The sequence below is a fragment of the Cryptomeria japonica genome, chromosome 9 (assembly GCF_030272615.1).
Source record: "Cryptomeria japonica chromosome 9, Sugi_1.0, whole genome shotgun sequence".
Lineage (NCBI taxonomy): Eukaryota > Viridiplantae > Streptophyta > Pinopsida > Cupressales > Cupressaceae > Cryptomeria > Cryptomeria japonica.
The window spans coordinates 663,750,760-663,773,218 of NC_081413.1; the positions used below are offsets into that span (position 1 = coordinate 663,750,760).

General features: G+C 34.9%; 1 long non-coding RNA gene across 2 annotated transcripts; it reads left to right on the forward strand.

Moving 5' to 3' along the window:
- Window positions 1-13,670: 13,670 nt before the first annotated feature.
- On the forward strand, window positions 13,671-21,562 carry LOC131858096 (uncharacterized). Of its 2 annotated transcripts, XR_009358892.1 has the most exons (5): window positions 13,671-13,807; window positions 13,986-14,056; window positions 16,404-16,563; window positions 21,196-21,247; window positions 21,542-21,562. It is a non-coding gene; the product is annotated as an uncharacterized LOC131858096 (long non-coding RNA). The 2 variants fall into 2 exon arrangements; XR_009358893.1 differs by lacking the exon at window positions 21,542-21,562 and having other exon boundaries at window positions 21,196-21,248.
- The last annotated feature ends 897 nt before the right edge of the window (window positions 21,563-22,459 follow it).

Sequence of the window (22,459 nt, forward strand, 5' to 3'; positions counted from 1 at the left end):
ACTAGGGTGAAAACCTGGTAAACAAGTTCCCTGTGGCACACAAAAAAAATCAAAAAAATCAAGAGAAATACCCCCCAAAAAAAGAAAAACAAGTCAAAATGTGCAATAAAAACAAGTGGTGAAAACCCAACAATAGGCGCTATTTGTGATAGAGCGGCTCCTCTATCTATCGGTACTCACATCATATCTTTGGCTCCATCTAATCTAAGCCCATAGCCATCACATAACACCTATACATGTAACATTATCCTAGACATACTTAGCGTAGTCACTGACCCTGATTATCTAAATCAGTTATCTAAATCATATCCCACCATGGCTTGATGATTAGTGTACATATCCATATCGGACTAGTATCGGCAGTAAGGGGCAAAATCTTGACCTCTTTAGGGGCATTTCTCCTTGTGGATTTAAACAACAGACCAAATGCATAGTAAGACAACAAGGATCAGAACAACGAACAATGACCATAGCATTGCAAGAAGGCTAGACATCAAGGACTTGAACTAATTTCAACTGAACAAAAGATCTATTTGCAAGATGTTTTATTTGACAAAAATAAATTTCAGATAAAATGCATGCTTATTTATGGTTGTTATTTTTTGCTTATCATATCTCCTAAGCAACTCAAGGATGTCTCCAAGACTAGAGAAGAGAGGAAGGAATGCGATATTTTCTTTGTCTGCTGTTTGAGAGTGAAGCCTTCTACTATGCAAATTTGTTTTATGACGTGATTTAGTGGCATATCACTAAAGACATTTCAGATTTGTATAGGACCGAGGTTAACTCTTGTCTATTTTATGCAAGCAACACTCGGGTCGTCTTGGTTCAATTATACCTCAATGCTTCTGTTGTCTTGCAATATCAAAATCTATGTACGTTACACTCAGGTCGTTATGGTTCAATTATAGCATGACGCTTGTATTAAATTTCAACAAATCAAGGCTCGATGATGAAAAAAAGGGAAGCACTGGCAATTTGATCAAAACAAATGACAACATTGAGAATGAGAATGCATATCATATTCAGATTGTATTATCATTTTCATTATCATTTTAATCTGTATTAATTGCACTATCATTATCATTTTCATATCATGTTAAGTTGCATCAGATTGCATTATCATTTTAATCTACATTAGTTGCACTATCATTATCCTCATCATATTAGATTAAGTTTGCATTATCATTTTAATCTGCATTAACTAGGTGCATTATCATATGATGTTAAGTTGCATCATGGTTAATTTGCATTATATTGCATTATCATAGCTCATGTCATTTCATTCACATTTAGTTGCATTTTTTATATCATTTATGACTGCATTAGTTGCATTATAAGCATATCATTATCATTATCATTTTACATTATCATTATCATTTCATTGCACATCACATTTTCAAAGTATATCTCATATCATTGTACATCACATTTTCAAAATACATCTCATATCATTGTACATCTCATTTTCAAGATACATCTCATATCATTATCATTTTCATTACACATCTCAAAATACATCTTATATCATTATTTTCAAGATACATCTCATATCATTATTTTCAAGATACATCTCATATCATTATCATTTACATCTCATTATTATTTACATCTCATTATCATTTACATCTCATTTTCAAGATATATCTCATATCATTATCATTATTATTTTCAATCACACATCTCATTTTCAAGATACATCTCACATCATATCATATCATAATCATATTGCATTCAACTTGTATCATCATTGATCTCATGTCAATGTACATTCACATACATGAGCATTACATATCATATCAAAAGAACATTTGGCATGATAAATGACATCATCAAAACCATACAAAAAGTCCAAAAACATGTTAAACACATTTACATCCATGTACATACATGCATTGCATTTAACAACAAAATGAAATAAATTTATTCATTCATATCACTTGCAAAAACATATAGTTAGGCATGATCATCAAAACATCTTGATCATTTCACCTACAAAACATATAGATCATAACATCACATCATCACACACATCACATAAGAAATCATCTGCATCATCAAATCAAAAATCATATAGATCATGCATATCATATAGCTCATAAAGGCATCCATAACATATAGAAGCATATATACTATCATATCATCATGCACATGTGTGACCCATGCTGATCCAAAAGAAAATCAAATATATAAGTCAGAACGAATCATCAGTGGAACAATAAATGTCCAAATTCCTTGGATATCATATCAATAACAAAGTTTATAAATCAAGCAACATCAACGTCTATCAATGAATCAATGTGTATCATATCAAAGAGATCAATAAAAATACAACAATATCGATCTCGCGGGAATCATCAGAGAAACAATTCTCTATGTTTAATCAACAAAATGGTACATCATCATCATGCAGGAGGCTAAGAGTGGTTGCCTCTTGACTCCGACTGCCTAGCCCCAGAGCCATTTACACATGCACCGCCACTAGGAGGATCTCTGCTAGGACCCATCACACCCTCACTACCTCTGTGTCTCTAAGAGCCCCTACGTTGAGAACTAGCATCATAACTAGGGGCACGACAATATGGTGGGATACAGAGTCCAACATTACTCATCTCGCGTCATCTGATCTATGAGACCTCTAATAGTCTCCCTGGTAACACCCTATGCGACTATCTTTTGTAATGATTGCACTATCTCCTCTACGCGGCCTCTCCACTCTATCTCTGTGTCTCTCTCAACAGTCACCTATGTTACGTGTTCCTACAGCTGAGTAATCTATCTTTGTGCTTGTGTTAGATGTTCTTGTAGTCTCTCCACTAAGGATTGTAATCCTGCTATCTATGCATGCTGCTAATGTGACGATATTGTGATCCAAACTGAAGGTGGTCGTGGTGCCTGATGGACCTGTACTGCTAGTACCTATGGTGTGCTCGTCTGTCCTATGGCTAGCAGGGGCATATCCAACCTCCTCTGATATACCAAGGGCTGCACATCCTCTTCAGCCTCCTCCTCCTTATCATAGCCCATGTCGCCCAATCCTACTCTCCCACCATCTAGCTCCTTTGATTTTGTCTCCTCATCGGATCCATCATCAAAACTCTCCTCCTCATCTCTGCCTCCCATGACTACTATATCCTTTGCCTGTATAGGGCCCCCATGACCTAGCATCTGCCACCATCCACCACCTCTACCACTCACCCCACTAGATATTTCTCCACCTCCTCTCTTGTATCCACCACCATCCCCACCATCATCCCTACCTCGGTCCAACTATCATCAGCCCCAGAACACTCCCTGATCTCCCCATCGGCCTCTCATCACGCTCTCCATACCTTGGCCCCGTCGGCCCCCTTGTCGTCCCCCATCACTACCATCATCATCATCATCGTCAACCACCTCTAGTGGTGGTATCAACTCTCTTGGCCCTGTCAATTGAGGAAAATAATGGCTCACAAAATAAAGGGCATAATCTTGGTGCATGCTTGCATCTGTCACTGTAGGCCTTATATCCCACACAACAACAAGAAGAGAGTGTAACTCTACATGGACAGTAGCATAATCCAAGGGTGATGCCCACTCTGCTCTCTCCTTGTACACTCTCGCATACAAGGTTGTCCCCTGCGGCATCAGTTGTCACCAATCAAATTATCGGTATACCCATGACAAAAGGAATCTCTCCACCACATAGGGCATTTGACCAATCAAGTATTAGCTCTATAACAAAATTGATACCTTTGTCGCATTCTCGGGCCAAGTCTCACAATCTAAATATGGGTGCCAAATTACTACATCCATATCATCTAAAATGCACCTCCAATACTCTAGCTTCCCTATCATAGGCTGGGAAGCTTCCTGTCTATACATAAACAAAAAATGATATCCAGCTAGTCAAGATCTCTATACAATAGGGTGTGTAATGGCTATATGCTCCCAAGCCCAAATCTGAAATAATGTGCATCCTGCTGCTAAACTAGACCCTCGATCCCTATCATATACTATCAGATGTAGCTTGTGATAGAGGTGGGCCAAAACACATATACCCTATGCATAGCGGGTCCTCTCTCATACCATCTATCACAACACATGGCCCCATCCAACTGATAATCCATGTGATCTTCTGTTAGAAAAAAGGAAACCACCAACTAATCTTGTTAGCACTGATAGAAGTGGGGTGTATCTATCTACCATCTTCTGCCAACCCACTGAATACCCAATAATATGAGGATCACCGAAATAATCTCATAGTGAATTTGTCCCTCCAGTCTCCTCCATGTCATATACAACTAGCTTTCCTATGATCAGAATCCGCAGAATCCGATAGACATCCTCAGGAGTAACAGTGATCTCTTGCGTCGGCAAGTGAAATGTGTTATTCTCACTGTACCACCGCTTCGTTAAAGCTATCAGAAGTGTTCTATTCTTCTGATAGGAAGGCATACACAATAGGTGAACCATACCACAAGTCTCAAGAACTGCTTGATCATCATTTCTCAATCAACTGTGTAGGGAGAGTGTCTTTGAGTATCGCTCTCGAAGATGTATGACACCTAAGTATGCCTATATCAACACTTGACTACCATATCAGTTTCACCTATTCTAAGAAATCAAACATCAAATCTCACTCAACAAGGGGCACCTATCAAAGTGACAATAATCAAAATATCACACAAAGAGTTCCAAATCAGACACTCTTGACAATTAGGTTTTGCAACTTGACCTATCTATCAACCAAACCAAGTCTCATATCAAAATCAAGAATCATATCGCAATCACGTCTCATATCGCAATCAAGTCTCATACCAAAATCAAGTCTCATATCAAAATCAAGAATCATATTGCAATCAAGTCTCATATTGCAATCAAGTCTCATACCGAAATCAAGAATCATATCGAAATCATGACTCATATCGTAATCAGAAATCATATCAAAAGTCTCATATCAAATTCAAGAATCATATTGAAATCAAGAATCATATCGCAATTAGGACTCATATCAAAATCAAACAACATATTGAAATCATATCACAATCAGTCAATCAAGGATGCATATCAAACATCCTACCAACGACAATTGACCCATATCAAATCAAGACCCATATTGACGATAATTTGACTCATATCAAAATCAAGTCTCATATCGAAATCAGGAATCATATCACAATCAAAGTCTCTTATCGAAATCAAGATTCATATCAAAATCAAGCAACATATTGCAATCATATCACAATCAGTCAATATAGGATAAATATTAAGCATCGTACTGACGATAATTGACCCATATCGAATTAAGACCCATATCGAATTAAGACCCATATCGAAACCAAGTCTCATATCACAATCAGGACCCATATTGAGAATCGACAACTGACCCATATCGACAATTGACGCATATCGACAATCAAGTTTGACCCATATCGACCTATTGATCCATATCAACAATCAGTTTGACTCATATCAACCTTTGAAACATATCAACACTTGACCCCTATAGACAATCAAGACTCGTAGCAACATGACCTTTATCAAATTTGATCCATATCGACCCAACTCATATCAAACGACGACTCATATCAACTCTAGACAAACTTTTCAACATCGTGCATCTCAATGGACGAAATCGATGCCTACCAACACATCGAAAAGGTGCCAAACATCATAACAATCCTAAACATCAATTTGCACGTGTCATAATTTTCAAAAATTTCAAAAAACTCAAAATTGTCAGGTATGCGCTAAAGTTTATGTGTTGTACGATTTAGCGTGTGTGTTAAGTCGTACAACGTATGCGCTAAAGTTTATGTGTTGTATGATTTAGCGTGTGTGCTAAGTCGTACAATGTATGCACTATTTAATCGAACAAATGCACTACAACAAAAATTATATGTGCCATGTCATACAATGTATGCGCTTCGAAACATGACGTATGCGCTAAAAGATTAAAAAAAAAAAAAAGCAAAAAACCCCTATCCGTACATGCGAAAAATTATAAAATCTAGCCTAAAAACAAGGAAATCTAGCTAAAAAATTCACAAGGAAGGTTAGAAAATTGAACTTACTAGTGGGTCGTACTCGGTTGGTCGCTGGAATTGTCGAACACGCTTGAAACGATGTTTGTGGTAGGGGGGCTCCATTTCTTCTCTCCTCTCCAAATGACAAGTGCACAAATAAGGTGGAAATGGGCCCCTTGAGGGTTTATATAGGCTATGCCCACATTAGTTCTTCACCAATTTTCAATATCCTTTTTTAAAAGAATTTATTGGCACATAAATATTGAATTTTTTTTAAAAATAATTAAAATAAATAAATAAAAATCCACCCTCCCCCCAAAAAAAATCGTCCAAAAATTTCAAAAATGTCGTACATCACGACCCTGCCTGAAAATCGTATATTTTCTCAATTTATCTCCCGAGGGGGCATATCGACATCAATTTTATACCAGTCACATATCGACTTTTCATATCGAATCGATTTTTCATATCCAGGGCTTCATATCGACAATTTTCACGACAACACCATAATGAGAATTTTGGTGAGATATCAAGCGTTTTTCTTTAATCAACATGTGGTCACATGTCACTTCAAAGAGGGGCAAAATGTAGACACCTAAAACTTGCACAACTAATTAAATGAATTTTATTCATTTAATCATTATTTATTCATCTATTAATTAGACTAAGATTTAATTAATATCCCTATTCTTCCAATCAACCTATTAATCAAATTACACACTTGATTACAATCCATTTCTTCTAGCCTAACCTATTAATTAAACTAAGGTTTGATTAAATCCCCTTTAGCCATTTAATTGAATAAATCTTATTTATTTAATTAAATCCCTTTTCCCCTTTAATTGAATTTACATTTGATTAAAAATCCCTTTGCATTTAAATAAATCATTATTTATTTGTGAATACTCCTTACCAATCACAAAATCCTACAAATGCAAGTTGCATCCCTTTTGGCTAAAATAAATATTTTATTTTATCTAAAATACCTATTTTCCTCCACTTGCATTCTCTTACATTTTTCATTAGCATGCTAACATTCTTCTAGAACCTCTCTAACCCCTCATTAATTAGCGTAATTCTTCTAATCATGTCACATCCCTAAATTTGGGGGAGTCACTTCTCCAAATTTGGAAGAAAGTCTTCTAAATGTGTTGAAGGCTTTACCTTCTCCAACAAGTTAACTTGTTGAGTCTTCCAAAATTGTAAGGTTATCTAACTTTCAACAAGTTAACCTCCAAAGTCTCAAAGAGAATTTAATGCCTCTTACAAGACATCATCCTAGCCCATGATGGTTGTCCCTTTGGCCATCCTTTAACTTTGCACAAGAGTTTACCTCTTGGACAATAGCATGCTCCCTTGGATAATGACATTATCCAATGATGTCATCTCTTTAGGTTACCCCTAATGCTTATTTAGCATCTAATGCTTGCTTATCATCCTCTAAAGCCATCTCAAGGTGACATTTGTCAACTTGGGATTGGATTGAATCTCCCTCATGGATTGATAACTTTCAATCCTAGCCCTTGTTGAGATTACTCAATTTCAATCACCCATTTCTCTATTTTCTCTATAAATAGAGCCCATTTCTTCAATCTTAGGATCCATCCACTTTATGCATCCTTATTATAGTTTTTTTTGCAAGTTATCAAGGAGCTCTCATTGTGCCTTTCTCAAGCATTTAGGCCATCCTAATTGCATCATGTTTATATTATCTCATGTGCTATATTAATCATTTAGCTTAATGGCATATCATTTCCATAGCATTTTCATCTTCATCTTAGCTTAATTAGATCATTTAATCCTTCAATTTGGAAACACACATCCATTTTGTATATCATCTTCATATCAATAGTGTTGATCGTCTAATCAACTAGGATCTTAGTTGCATCCATTTAGATTCTAGTTCATCATTCAAATCTCAATCTTTAGGTTGTCATCTTAAATATCAAGTGCTCTTCCAAGTGAGGGCCACCTTGAATCTTAAAGAACCTTGGAGATAGAGGACAATGAGATGATTTTGAGAGGTTTAGATTAACTAACATGCTTTGTTGACTTTGATTTCTAATGCAATGTCCCATTGGTGTGTTTGTGTTGTTTATGTCTCTTTTGCAGGTGTACAGATCTGAGCATACAGGTATATCCTGAGTTGTATTCATGAAAAATTCATGTGGTTGGATAAGCCACATAAGATCATGAAGGGTGTGATTCAAGTTGTCATAGGGTTATGTGCATCTGGTCAGCTACCATCCTTGAAGGTTGCGATGAATGATGATGTAACAAATGCAATTGGGTCACAACTCGACATAAGAGCCATGACAATTGATGATATCTTGGAGAATGACATCCCCTTTGCATCAATGGTAATTGGATACAAAATTTACTACTCAAGCCGAATGAACTCTGTCTCTGGCACTGCTATTCATGTTGCATATGAGATGCTAGGAGAAGATAAGAAGTATGATTTTTGCGAGTTGCTGCGGAGTGATCTCATTAAGAATCTCAAAAAAATAAAAGAAAATAAGAAGAATTCTTTCAAGAATGGATATCTACTCTTTTGTATGTTCTTCTATTTTAAGAATGAGATTCTGAGAGTTGGTTCTGTTTAATGGGGATTTGATAGACCTGTTGGAGTTCAGATATGGGAGTATCTTTATAGCTCGGTGATTCCAAAGCCCCAAGTGTAAAATTATGGGGATATTTCAAGAATTTTTTAAAGGAGATGCATAACATGGAAAGGATTCCTAAAGCTATTGTTGAGAAGTATGCTGACACAATCTGTTTCATGGTTGACACTGATGAGTGCCTAATGGAAGCTGTAGAACCACAAACATCATGGATGTTGCTAATGGTTTATGAGGTTGATGGAAAAGTTTTTGAACTTTATGCTCAACATCTATCGAATCAACAAGTGGATCCCAATGAAGAAAGGTTAGAAACCTATATGGAGAAGAGCCTAAGATTACATGTGCAGAAACCAGTTATGTAGAAGAAAGCTAGGAAGGAACTGACAGAAATTGCTAAGCCCGAAGCCATAACCAGAAGCACTGTTCCTATTTCTTGCCCTCCTAAGCCAGCACTAAGATCATCAGCTAAGCCATCTGGTGATGTGCAGAAAATTAAATAAGTCATGTTTGTAGGTATTGATGGTGGGGAGACAAAATCTGATTTTCTGAGAAACAATCCAACATATCTAGACCAAGCAAGAAGCCCAAATCTGATCTTGATGAGACATTGAAGATTGGAAAACTTCAAGGTAACTATATTATTTTGCCTCTCATTACATCAAATCAGATTGTTAATACAATTGTTAAGCAAGGAAATTTGAAACCTCTATCTGAATGGTATGAAAATTGCGATGACAATAAAAAGAGAACATTGGAAGAAGTTGTAGTTGAGTATACGAATGTGTACAGTAAAGCCTTGATAGAGTTATCATCAACAATTCTGAAGAATCTATATGAAATTTTGGATGCTAGAAGACACACGACTAATAAAGAAGATGAGAGACTGAAAGAGTATGTATTAGTTAAATTATGCTTAGAAATTTCTAAGGCAAAAATTCATAGAATTCTCAAGATAGCAAAGAATAAATTTAAAAGCAAGCATCAAGTTAATAAGATTATGTTTGGGAAGATTAATGAGGTAGTTCAGGAAACTGAGATAAATTAGAAGAAAATATTGATTGAGAACCAGAATGAAGTGAATCCGGTGAATGATGACACCAATTCGAAAGTACAGAGACAAGATGATAGTTCCATTCCAAAAGTATAGATTGAAGTTTCAGATGTGCAGTTAGTCGAACCGAAAGAGAATGAGGACACATGAGCATATGCAGGAGATATGTCTGAGATTCCTCCGATAAATGATTTGAAAGCACTTGCGAAGAATGTTGAATTAGATAAGGTGCATGCCAGAGGTGTAGTTGAAGTTAAGATTGAAGAAAGAGACACTGTTGATGCTTTAAAGGGAAAAGCAATAGATAATTATGGATTCATTCAAGGACCAATCAATATTTCCTCCTTGTCTCCCATTCAAAAGCTTCAACTTGCATCTTTTGTGCAAGCAAAGGCCAGTGAGGATCTATTGAAGTCTCACATCAAGGATAGTTTTCTATTGGGTATGGCATGAAATATTTTGGAGAAGTTTATACCATCATTTTAGAAAGATCCATCTATCTCCCTATCCGATAATTTGAAGAGTTTGATTAATTCTGTTGATTCCCATTTTGAATCTTTTGAGAAGGCTGCAGAGGAGAAAGTCAGAAATAAGTTTAATGCCAAAAGGCTCTGCACCTTGAAGAAGATGATTTTTAAGGATAGAGCCAAATTAGAAGACTATAAAAAGAGCATGAAGGATATAGTGATTGAAGGTGGTAATCTGTATAAATCATATTTATCTCTGAAAAAAATTACTGATGATATTGAGAAGAAGTCTCAGGAACTCAAGGATCAGTTGGAAAGCATAACTCAGCTAGTTGACCCTTTGAAAAATTCATTGAGAAATCATGAAAACCAGGTTATTTCACTTCTTGAAAAGATTCAAAGTTTGAGATATGATAAGGAAAGGATGATTAGCAGAGTCAGAGAGTTCAAGAGTCTCATAACTCCTAAGTTGGATATAATGGTTACTGCTATTCAAGATGCTTAGAATGCTCTCAAGGAAGATCAACCAAAAAAATTGAAGACTGTAGAAGAGAAATCGTATTCTTTCAGTGGGTTTATAAGCATTTTTGAGAATCTGCAGAAAGGTTGGGTAACTCATCTAGACACATTAAAGAACATCTATGCAGATATTGTTCAATTTTTGTGAGATAAGTCAGTATGTACATAGCATTTTTGGTTTCCAAAACTTTACCTTTGCCATTGATGTCAAAGGGGGAGAGTAAGAGTGAAAAATGTTGATGTAAGGGTGATTTCTTTGATTATTTTGATTCTTGAAATCTGGTGATTAGATTTTGGTTGTAGTGTACATATTTTGGTTTTGGTTCGACACTTAGTCATTTTTCACTAAGTGTTACCATCAATGCCAAAGGGGGAGATTGTTGGCAAGAGACATTGCAGGCATGTTGAGACATTTTAATTTATGGAAACTTGTACCAATTTTGGTATCCACGCCCCATTTTTTCATCATTCTAGTAGATTGAGTTGAGATTGATTGAGTTTGGTGAGGTCCAGTAAGCAGTGCAATATATCTGGTAGTGTATAGTTTTGCTCGATGGATTATCTTGGTTGTGTATTTTGCTATGCAAATTTTGGAGAAGGTTTGAGGTCATGTAATTCGTCTTGTTCTACGTTTATGGCCTCCGATGTTAAGTTTGGTGTCAGTTAGAAGATACGGTAAACATGTTTTTGGCAGACAATGTATTTCTACGGTAATGTGTGGTGATCCTCTTTGCGGATCTTATGGACTGATTGTTTGCATGTTCGAGGTTGATGATATATCATATGGGAAGTGTGTGGACATTTTGTTTTGGTCCACATGTGCATTGGAGTTGGATTTGAGACGAATTATTTACACGTTTCATCTTTTGTGGCATTTTCTTAAAGCCAACATGAAATGATTCATAATTTGGTAATGCGTGTTGAGACATGGACCAGCTAGGACTCGAACCTAGGACCTTCCATATGTTGTTGGAGTGCTCTACCACTGAGCTATTGGCCCCTCTTGGACCAATCCATCGTCGGTCCGGGTGTGGCTTAACACCAATACCCCCCCTTAAGCCACACCTCTCGTGTGCTTGGGGCTCCTAACCTAGACTTGGCTCTGATACCATGTTGAGACATGGACTAGCTAGGACTCGAACCTAGGACCTTCCATATGCTGCTGGAGTGTTCTACCACTGAGCTACTGGCTCCTCTTGGACCAGTCCATCATCGGTCTGGGTGTGGCTTAACACCAACAATGCAAATATATAAAGCAAGTTAATTTGATCGTTTGAGGGATCGATGATTGTGTGGGATGTATGTATGAGTGAATATGCATAGTTTCACGTGTGAATTGTGAAGATTTGTGCTTCGGTATACAACAGAGTATTAGAACAAAGCAGTGTTGCAGAATTGAGTAAGAACACGTTTTGTACTTAACCAGAACTATATCCAAGCATTTGCAAATGTTATTTGATAGTTCAAAATTTTAATCTTACAATCATTTGTAAGGCAGTGACCCTTCTGGGGTTGTTGCCCTCATTTGTAATATGAGCAATGAGCTCTAGGCAGTATGCCTGAATGCATGTGCATTCCTCTCATGTAATATTTTTATACTTCTAACAGAGTATACTAATATTGTGGGTCAGAATCCCACCTTGGTTTTTCCCTTAACCAAGTTTCCATGTAAGAATCTTGGTGTTTCTACACTTTACTTTCTTTCATATGCATTAAGTGGTTCAAAGATTAGATTGATAAGGAAAAAAAATAGCTTGCAAGGAAGAGATGTGGAAAGGGCAAAGAAAGTGGGTGCCTTGCAAGGAATTAGATTGTTAGCTATAACTTATGTAAGAGCATGCACACAAATTTTATAAGTAAGAGCATGCACATGGATTTTATAATCTTTTGAAAGTTACTATGGTCATTGCTATTCATTCTCCTCACCAAAATTACCAGTAAGATAGAAATGGTGAGCATAAACACATTTGAATCCAAAATACCTTTGTATTGTTCTATTTGAATTGCTAGGAATATTTGCCTTAGTTTACTTATATTAAAGCATAAACACATTTAAATCCAAAATAACTTTGTATTGTTCTATTTGAATTGGTAGGAATATTTGCCCTTAGTTTACTTATATTACATAATGAACAATGATTGATGATTTTTACTTATTTTTGATTGGAACAATGTTGATAATATTTCTAAAATTTTTGATTAAGTTAAATGATTTTTTTAGTTTGTGTACTTGTAATATGTTATCACTAATACTATTTACCTGTCAAATCATAGAACATCATGGCACCATTATATGTTATTTTTAAGATTTAGTGTTTTCTCTACTACTACTCTTACAAATGAATTTTTTTAATGAATTGTACAAATATACATACAAAAATTAAATTATTATAACAAATTCATTACACATCTAAAAATATTAATATTATTTACTATTATATAAAAATCTTAATATAATAATTAAATTACGCACAAAGTAATCAAAAATATTAATACCTTAAAGCTACTAATTTGTTTAAATATGTACTAAAATACGTAGCATAGAGAGAATGTTCAAAACTAAGAAAGAATGTTCTAAACTAACCTACCTACAACGGTAATGAAAATGGAGCAGTGAAAGCATGTGAAGTTCACATTATAACCCTTCGCATTTTTCTGGTAAGAGTTTGTATAGTTCAATTACATCACAGACCACAAATCATCTTTCTTCATCTCCTGGAGCTTATCCTTCAATTTCAATTTTCCCTTGAGTTTATTTTCCTTTTCTTCACCCCAAACAAACCTGAAACCTGCAAAACATTCCTCTTAAAATGATAAGCCTTTCCGCGCCTTCCATAAAGAAGATTCTGAATGATTGCCAGCATTTCATCACCTCTCGTGTGATGATGAATTCTCTGGGGCTATCCCTAATGGTGGAAAGATCAAAGGTTTTTACAAGATTCTTTTCTCTCACAGGCCGATCCAGCGGAGTAGTAAGTGTTGAAAGTAAATCCTCGGTTTTCTCTTCTCTGAATTCTTCAGCCATATCGAGATTCGAACCTGTGACTTAAGGTTCAAACCCTAGAATTAAATACCTCTTATAGCTTCGTTCAACGAATCGGCATCAAATATGGACATACATGTTCGAATTCAAAATTTGTAAGCTAATACATAATTTATTTACTATCATAGATCATTTATTGTTTTGATTTGTTCCGCCAAGATGCGTTAATCACGTTTATGAACAATATTTAACTCTGAAAACTTCCTGGTCCATCTGTTCATGATTTTTATCTATTATTTGTTTTTTTTTTTTTCACATTCTGGCTGGTAAAAGATGAAGAGGTGAAGAGGCAAAACGAAGGATCAAAAAATAGCAACCAAATGAGATCAAATTCCCTCTTCCAGGTAATTCTTTGTAGAGTTCATCTTTATTTTTATTTATTTTTTTACATATCTGTGGTAGCAGATGAAGCAGCAGAGTAATGTATTGTTTACATTGTGCATTGATAAACACCCTATGAAATTTAATAATAGATTGCTCAAAATGGCATGAAAAATTGACCTCTAAGATTTAAATCTTTGCATTAATATTGGCTATCATGGCATCCTGCTTCATTGAATTCATGAGGCTAGGGCACAAAAGCACCTCTACTCATTCTTGGATAGATGTAGGGCTAAAATAGCCAGCAAAGGTAACCTTAATCACTTTCTACTTTCCACCATTGAAAACTATTTTAAAATTGCATTAAAACCATGTATAAGAAGTTCCTGCTAAAGAATGGAAGGACTATGTTTGTAGAAGGGTTTACTAAAGCTATCAGTTAATTGTCTTGTTCTATTGATAGAGGACATGAGTATCTTGAAAGAGTAGAATATCATCAAGTGTTGTGTGAAGGAATGCAATGATTGCAGGTTAGACACAAATTAGATTTGCTGAAAAGAGTTTAGAAACTTTTATGCAATTGCCAGATGCTGCACAACCTTTTTCAGTGCACTTTAATGTATAAGAAGTTCCTGCTAAAGAATGGAAGGACTATGTTTGTAGAAGGGTTTACTAAAGCTATCAGTTAATTGTCTTGTTCTATTGATAGAGGACATGAGTATCTTGAAAGAGTAGAATATCATCAAGTGTTGTGTGAAGGAATGCAATGATTGCAGGTTAGACACAAATTAGATTTGCTGGTCTAATTAGATTTGCTGAAAAGAGTTTAGAAACTTTTATGCAATTGCCAGATGCTGCACAACCTTTTTCAGTGCACTTTCTGTCTGTGCAAAACGGGAGATTTGGAAGAGGATGTTGAAATCGATCAAAGCATAAAGAATTGGGATAGAAAAATGTCTAAATGATTAGCTATTTCTTCCTAAGCATGAAATGCACAATTGTAAATTGGCTTTGACATCTCTAAGTTTTATGCTGTAAAATAGGAAATAGAGCTAACAAATTAGGGATGTGTACTTAAATGGGTCACTTGAAATCTAATAAGAGTTGGTGCACTTAATGAGTGGCTTTGCTGCCTAAATTAATGCATAAGACATAAGACTGTAAACAAGTGCAAGATGAGATATTCAATAAATAAATTTTATTTACAAAGTAAGTAATGAATCTAGGTAAATTAATCTATATTGCACACAAAGGTTTCTGGCCCAGACAAATTCAGTCCAGTTCAAGCTGAAACTATTATGAAGCTGAAAAAAAAAGCAACTGCCTAATGCAAAAAAATAGCAGAGATCAATAGGAAAGGCTTGTTGATTGAATTTTTGAGTAGCTTAGTGTCCGTTCAAGGTTCTAGTACTATCACAAGCTCAAGCTTAGGAGCTACACACCAAACAACGAGTCAACAAATTGATGGAAGGAGATCCGAAAAATTACCCAGGATAGTAATATCAAAAGTGAGTAGGTATCTGCACTAGTACCAGTACTAGAACTGTATCAGTACAGTTATGGGATCCTTCTTGACACTACCCAGTAATGTAGCTTTTGATTATTTCTTATTTGTCCCTGTCAATAAAATGAAATAGCTTTATTAAAGTAAATGTAATACTTGCATGTAATGGGCTTCCTAACATGAAGTTAAATCAATCATTTACATTGAAGGGGAAGGAAGATGTTATTAAAATTTTGCAAAGAATAAAATGTACAATAACAAGTTCATAACAAGTTCATAAGCACCTTAAAAATTGACGATAAAGAATAAATATAACAAGAGAATGTGGTGAAATGAAATAGACTTCCAATTTGCAAGAGTCTCGAGAGTCATAAATCAAATTTAATTTCAATGTTTGTTTTACGATGGCAGACAAAGTAATAAATGTGGTTGTACTAGAATATCCAAGGTAATGTGAGGGTTATCAAGGTTTTAATTAGTTTGGGTGAAGATGCAATACTCTTTGTTTCTAGTATTTTCAATAAGCCTTGTTTCTAGTATTTTCAATAAGCCTTACATTAAAATACTTTTCGCAGTAGTATGATATAATCTAGTTTGTGACCATTTTGAAGCAATTCTATGATTTTATGAATCAAATGAATTCTCCAATATTTATCTTTACCTTATGGAGATATTTCTTTTTAATCTAGTCTGTTACATCACTGTTCAATGCTTTTGCTTTGAAGAAACTAAAAAGAAAGATGCTTGACATGGTATAATGATTCGTAACTATTAATTTTTGAACAATGTAGTCCCTGGTTGAAGTGTTTATGCCATGTTTGATGTTTTGCTATGGATCTGCTCATAATGTTATAAAATTATTGCAGTTTGATCTACATTGGTGGCTATTATTGAATTCTTGCCAAGAAAACATAAGGGAGCTATTGGGTCGCTTGATTACAGTAAGGAAGAAAGGAGTGCTCTTGCCATTAAGTCCCGAGTTCATCCATCAAAGTTTGGAAATTCAGACCGTCAGAAACTAATGAGGTTTGTTTTAATGCAGTTTTTGAATTTTAGGTTTGGACTTAGTAACATTTTCTGGGAATTCATGTTTATGATTTTGCTTATATTGTAACACACCTTCCAGTTCTTTAGTCTAATGGCCTAACTATTTTCATTCATTATAGATTCATGAATATATGTTGAAGAAGGCTGCACCTGAACTTAGTCCTATGACTGACAACCAAGATGCCTCACAACTTGTAACAGCTGAGGTTGAAGACCAGGCAAATGCAATTACCATGACATCTATAGAATATTTGCAAGGAGAAGAGATGATTGGAGTTAGCAAGAACCAGTGCAGAGTTGAGACCACATACAGAGCCAACAGTTAGATCAGCTACAAAACTAGGAGTCCCAAATGCAGATGTAGCAAACATGGATCATGAAATGAGGAATAACCTAATAATCAATAGACAACATACATATTCTGATGATAGAGGTCTAACGTTATTAGCATTTGGCTTTTCTGTGGCTATATAATGGCTTTTAAAAATGAGGGATTTAATTTCAATAGAAATGCTCTAGTTAAACTTTTTATATCACTGAATTGATTTACTTCCAACAATTCAGTAACGTGTCAAAATCTTGGCATGGTCTAAATATTGAGCAAACATTCAAAGAAAGACTGAGAAAGAAATAAAACACAACGAAAAATGATCCGCTAAGTACAAATATATTAAAAAAACTCCAGGTGAAACCATGACAAGCAACTCACCTCAATCCCTCTACAATCTCCTTTGGCGTGTTCTAAACACTTTGACTGGTAGCATCAAGAAATATTGTTGAAGCCATCTATCCTACATTTTTCTCTCTTTTTTTTTTTTTTTAGGGTTTCCATTTAATGGAAACGAAAACAAAAACTGTGAATCTCTTACGGCTGATTCTACATGGTAGATTTTAGGTTCTCTGTTTTTTTTTGAATTTTTTCAGAGGGGGACAAAATGTAGGAGGGTAGAATTTACATAATGATAGGTTTTGCTGAGTAATGTCTGCTGCATTATCTAGAGGTTACTACACTCAGACTAATTTACTGAACAAGATTTCTTTGTGTGATCATGGATGAAATTCTGGAAAGAAGTTTCAGAACAAAAAATATATAGATATGTCGATGGCTATATCTCAAAATCTAAAGATCGTATTGCTCTTTCCTCGACCTTAAAACATGTTCTTGAATATAGAGACTGTCATAATAACAGCTTAGGTGAAGTTACAGAGGTATAAAATAGCTGAAGTGAGTATGTCTAGCAAAGATTGCAAAATGTGGAAACATAGCCATGGCACGTGGACTATTTGATATGCAAAATGTGGAACCAAAGGCTAGGCACGTGGACTGTTCAACTGTTCAAGATGCAAAATGTGGAACCAAAGGCTAGGCACGTGTAGACTATTTTTTTCAATTTAAAAAAAAAAAATTGAAAACCCCTAGCAAAAATACCAAGGGCCAATCCAAGAAATAAATTAGACCATAAGTTAAAAACACTGGCACTGTTTCCCAAGTAGAAACTAATTGCAGAATAGCTATACGAAAACATGAATGCGAAGTCAGGAAGTGAAGGCCATGTACATGTCACATGGTGTAAACCAATATTTAATAGCCTACGTATACTACAACATTAACAATGTAACAATCATCATTTTTATCCCCATGGATTCCAAACAAACTCCACTCGAGCACAACAACCCGCCATCTACTACCTCAACACTTACAATATTGCCACTACAGAAATAAGAGATATTCACATCAGGGAAGTTGCTAGCTGGCCCAAAAGTCATTAGTAATAATACTATATTAAACATACTCAAACATATGTCACTCCTAGCTTGATTCGTTAAACCAAGCTAGTCCAGTCCTAAAACCATCCCAATTATACTAGCAAAATATTTTGTAATAAAACACTGTAGAAGAACTTGTAGGGCTTTAAGTTCTATGCACAGATGGTTGACCACATTTGCAAGTACTTAAAATAATTTGATTGCAGATCTCTACCAAGGCAACCCCCATTTGTTTGTTCATCTTGTGCTTCAATATCATACAAACTGACTTTTTCAAAAGCAGGCATCACATGTTTCCACATATATTCTCAAGTATCCTAAAAATATCCTTTAAACATATATTTGAGTCTATAATCAATACATAGGGGGGAGCTTTTGGCAAAGTTTATAATTTTTTTAGTCTTCTTGTAATTGCAATTTTAATTGTTTGAGCACATTTATGTAGGTTTTCCAATACTTTTTTGAATAGGATACCTATGCTTAGAATTGAAAGCAATAAAGGTCTCATAGCCAGGCATTTAAGAATTTATTGGCCATTTTATAATGCATTGCTAAAATTGCTTATAATATTTTTTTTAATAGTTTGATTAAATATGCATGGTTTTCCTAGCTATTAATTAGAGTTAGTGATACAATTAGAAAAGATGCTAATGCATATCAGCAATAACTGGATAGCTTGGAAAACACACAGAAGTAAGTTTAGTAATGTATTAGAAAATTAATTATAATGTTGTTTTTGGTGTATCTTAAGTTTATGACCTTCATTTTTCAAAAGCTGACTGTTGCAGGTCTGAATATGGACAAATGTCCCGCTATTATAAGCAGAAGCAATGGATATAACACAAGAAGCCTCCAAACTTGAATGCAATACACTCCCAAGTGCCTGTATTGGATTCACACCAAAAAATTTGAACCTAACACCCTCCAAACTTACCAAAATAGAGGCAAACTATTATGCCTTTTTTTTTTTTCTTAAAGAGATAGCAGCTCTGGAAATGACTGTTGTAAGAATGTATGGATTAAATAACTTGGGAGTTCCATATTATTAGTCTTTCCTTGGTCAACTAGGTAAACTGCTTATGTCTCTATTAAATACATGGATATTATAGCGTTCTGATTGAATGTTCTGGACATACATTCCATTTTAGGGTTCATTAAACTAATTACATCCTACTTCATTAATAGCTGAATGACATATCTATAGATTAATAACATCATTTAGATTTGTTATTTTTCAAGGAAAATAGTTTTCTAGTTAAATAAGGGCACAGTTACAACCAACTTATTGTACAAGTTTTCAATAAGGATCATGCACAAGTAATTACTGATGAACGATTTGAGTGAGTTGGGAGAAATTCCACATAGCAAGAGAAAATCACCTCAATTTTACGTAGTAAGACTAATAGTAACTATGTATACTTGACGGCTGAATATACCCTTCTTAATCTTATGCAGACACTATCACTAGAAAAGAATATAACATAAGAGGTTTAAAATAGTTTTGTCTCTTAGCTTTACAAACTCAATTATAAAGGAGTTTCTATTTTGATGAGCGCAACTCTTAAAAATAAAGTTTTGACTTTGTTTCATATCATCTATCCACAAACCGTAGCAGCATTATGGATTGGATTATATGTAATAAATAATTAATTTATTGAGTGAAAATAAAATTCTATATTTTGAAATGAAACAATTAGATTTTAGAATCTAAAAAAAATTAAAGTATAAACATATGACTATTCATTCCACAAATCGTAGCGGTATTATGGATTGGATTATATGTAATAAATAATTAATTTATTTTTAACTATTTATTCTTCTTTAATGCCCTGTTCTAGTGTTTATTACTCTGCTATTCTGTTTTAATAGACTAAACATTTACATAAGAAAATAAACTACAAAAATGAATTTTCTGAGCTATTAGGTATAGAATATGAATCAATATAAATCAACACCCAAAAATTATTACATATTTAATAAATCAAATTAAGAAAATACTCCCCTAAAAAATAATTCACAAGCACCGAAAACTACCTTATACCAAGGCCTAGACCGCATGTGAAATTCCTTACATCTGTGCACACCCATCGCTAAAGACGATGTAGTTATCTCCTGCTCATTAAACTTTGTCAGACAATGAAATACGCTACAACCTTCATTATTAGGACAATTTGTATCTGACAGATGAAAGATAAACCTGCACTAATAATGCTGTCAGTTACTCTAAAAAATTTAGAGTTGCCCAACTCAATTCCATCAGTGTTTCGATTGTCTTGAGGTGAGCTAATTTTGATGGCATGGGCTGTAATACTTTGTAATACTTTTTATGTATTGTTTAGTTATTTAAAACAGAAATAAAACAGAGAATGAATAATCAAGGAAACTGAACAAACAAAAATAAAACCAGAACAATAATCAAGAAAACAGAACAATCAAGTGCAACTGGGAGGTGTAAGGCCAAACTCCACAACTTTTGCCAATGTTAATAATATAAGGCAGCCTGTTCATAAAAACTGCGGTGGAGGTGATATGTGCTATTCAGAATGTAGATATATAGACCAGACTGATGTAAGTAGTTGTCAGATTCAGTCCAATATGCCATGTACTTGAGCTGCCCAAGAAATTTCATTTGACATAACAGTTTTTGGAACAGGCTTAATTGAGCACCATTCTTGAATCTTGTATGGGTTGTGTAGTGTCTAAGCTATGGCTTTCAGATCACTTGGTTTTTAGCTAAACAGTTACTAATATGCAACTTGTAATTATTACTAGTAGAAAAACTTTTGTGTTGTAGAGTATGATGAGCTTAGGCATTGACAATGCAATTTTGCTTTTGCTTTTCAGGGTGCCCATTGCGTGTGGCATTTTCCCAGCTTTTGCATGCTTGATACTCAAGGTGAGTAATGAATAGTTAAATTTATGAGATTTCTCCGTTTAAGACATCTGAAAAGAGTCACATGCATTTACAATACACCCTTGTCATTTCTATGTTAGTGCTAATTAAATAAAGTTCGTATTCGCTATCTTTTCCATTATTAATTAATTCAGCATAGGCTTACTTGCACTCTTCCAAAGACACAATGTGTCAGAAAACTCACATATAGTAGAAACATACCAATCCCATGACTTTTGCAATGTACGGTATGATGAGCTTAGCTATTGACAATGCAGTGATGCTTTTTGCTTGCAGGGTTTCCATTGCGTGTGGCATTTTAGTGCTAATTGGATTCAGTTCCAATTTGCTTTCTTCTCTATTTTCATTTCTCATTTTGTAAGTTAGTACATGCTTAAATCACTTCCACTACAAGATTTCTAGACTAGTCAACTAATTTTGCAATATGCTTACAAACATGCTTCCAAAGACACAAAATGTTTCACATAACCCAATTGTAGTAGAAATATACAAAACACATGATCAACCACATAACATATCTATTGATGAAGCTCTAAACAATGCACAATGCTTTCGAATTGAATCATTCAACTACAAAGTAGGTGATTGCTTATTTGATACGGTACATGTTTTGCTTCATTGTCAATATACACGTACTGAACTTTGCAATGGCCTTGTGGACCATTTCTTGCATTGCCTTCACAATGGTTGTACAATAGCTGTGAGCTCTCTCGAGCATGAATTACACCCAACAATGTTGTATGATTTGCATAACATACATGACATAGATACATTTGCGAAGAATGAGGCTTTCAGCAACAGAGATCAATGCCAATGCCAACGGTGAAGTTGGACTTTGGGGTGATATATTTTGCGTGCAATGGTTAGCACACTGGCTAAACATGCCCATATGCATTTGGTCTCTGACACGCAAGAAATTGTATTTGCATTTAAATAAAGATGGATGTCGTCCTACAATATCAATACTTTTCCATGATACAAATCCAACTATTGGGCACTATGAGCCTATCTTTTCGAGGATAAGCACAAACAATTGTATCCAAAACGTGCAACTTCAATTGCCAATTACAAATTGCGATTTGGACTATGTTTGGAGCACAACTACTCATGCGTTTGACACACTTGGACTTTGTTGATTTCCTACATTTGCTATTGCATGTGGGGAAAGCATGTTCGTTGTTGTGGCTTTCCTTG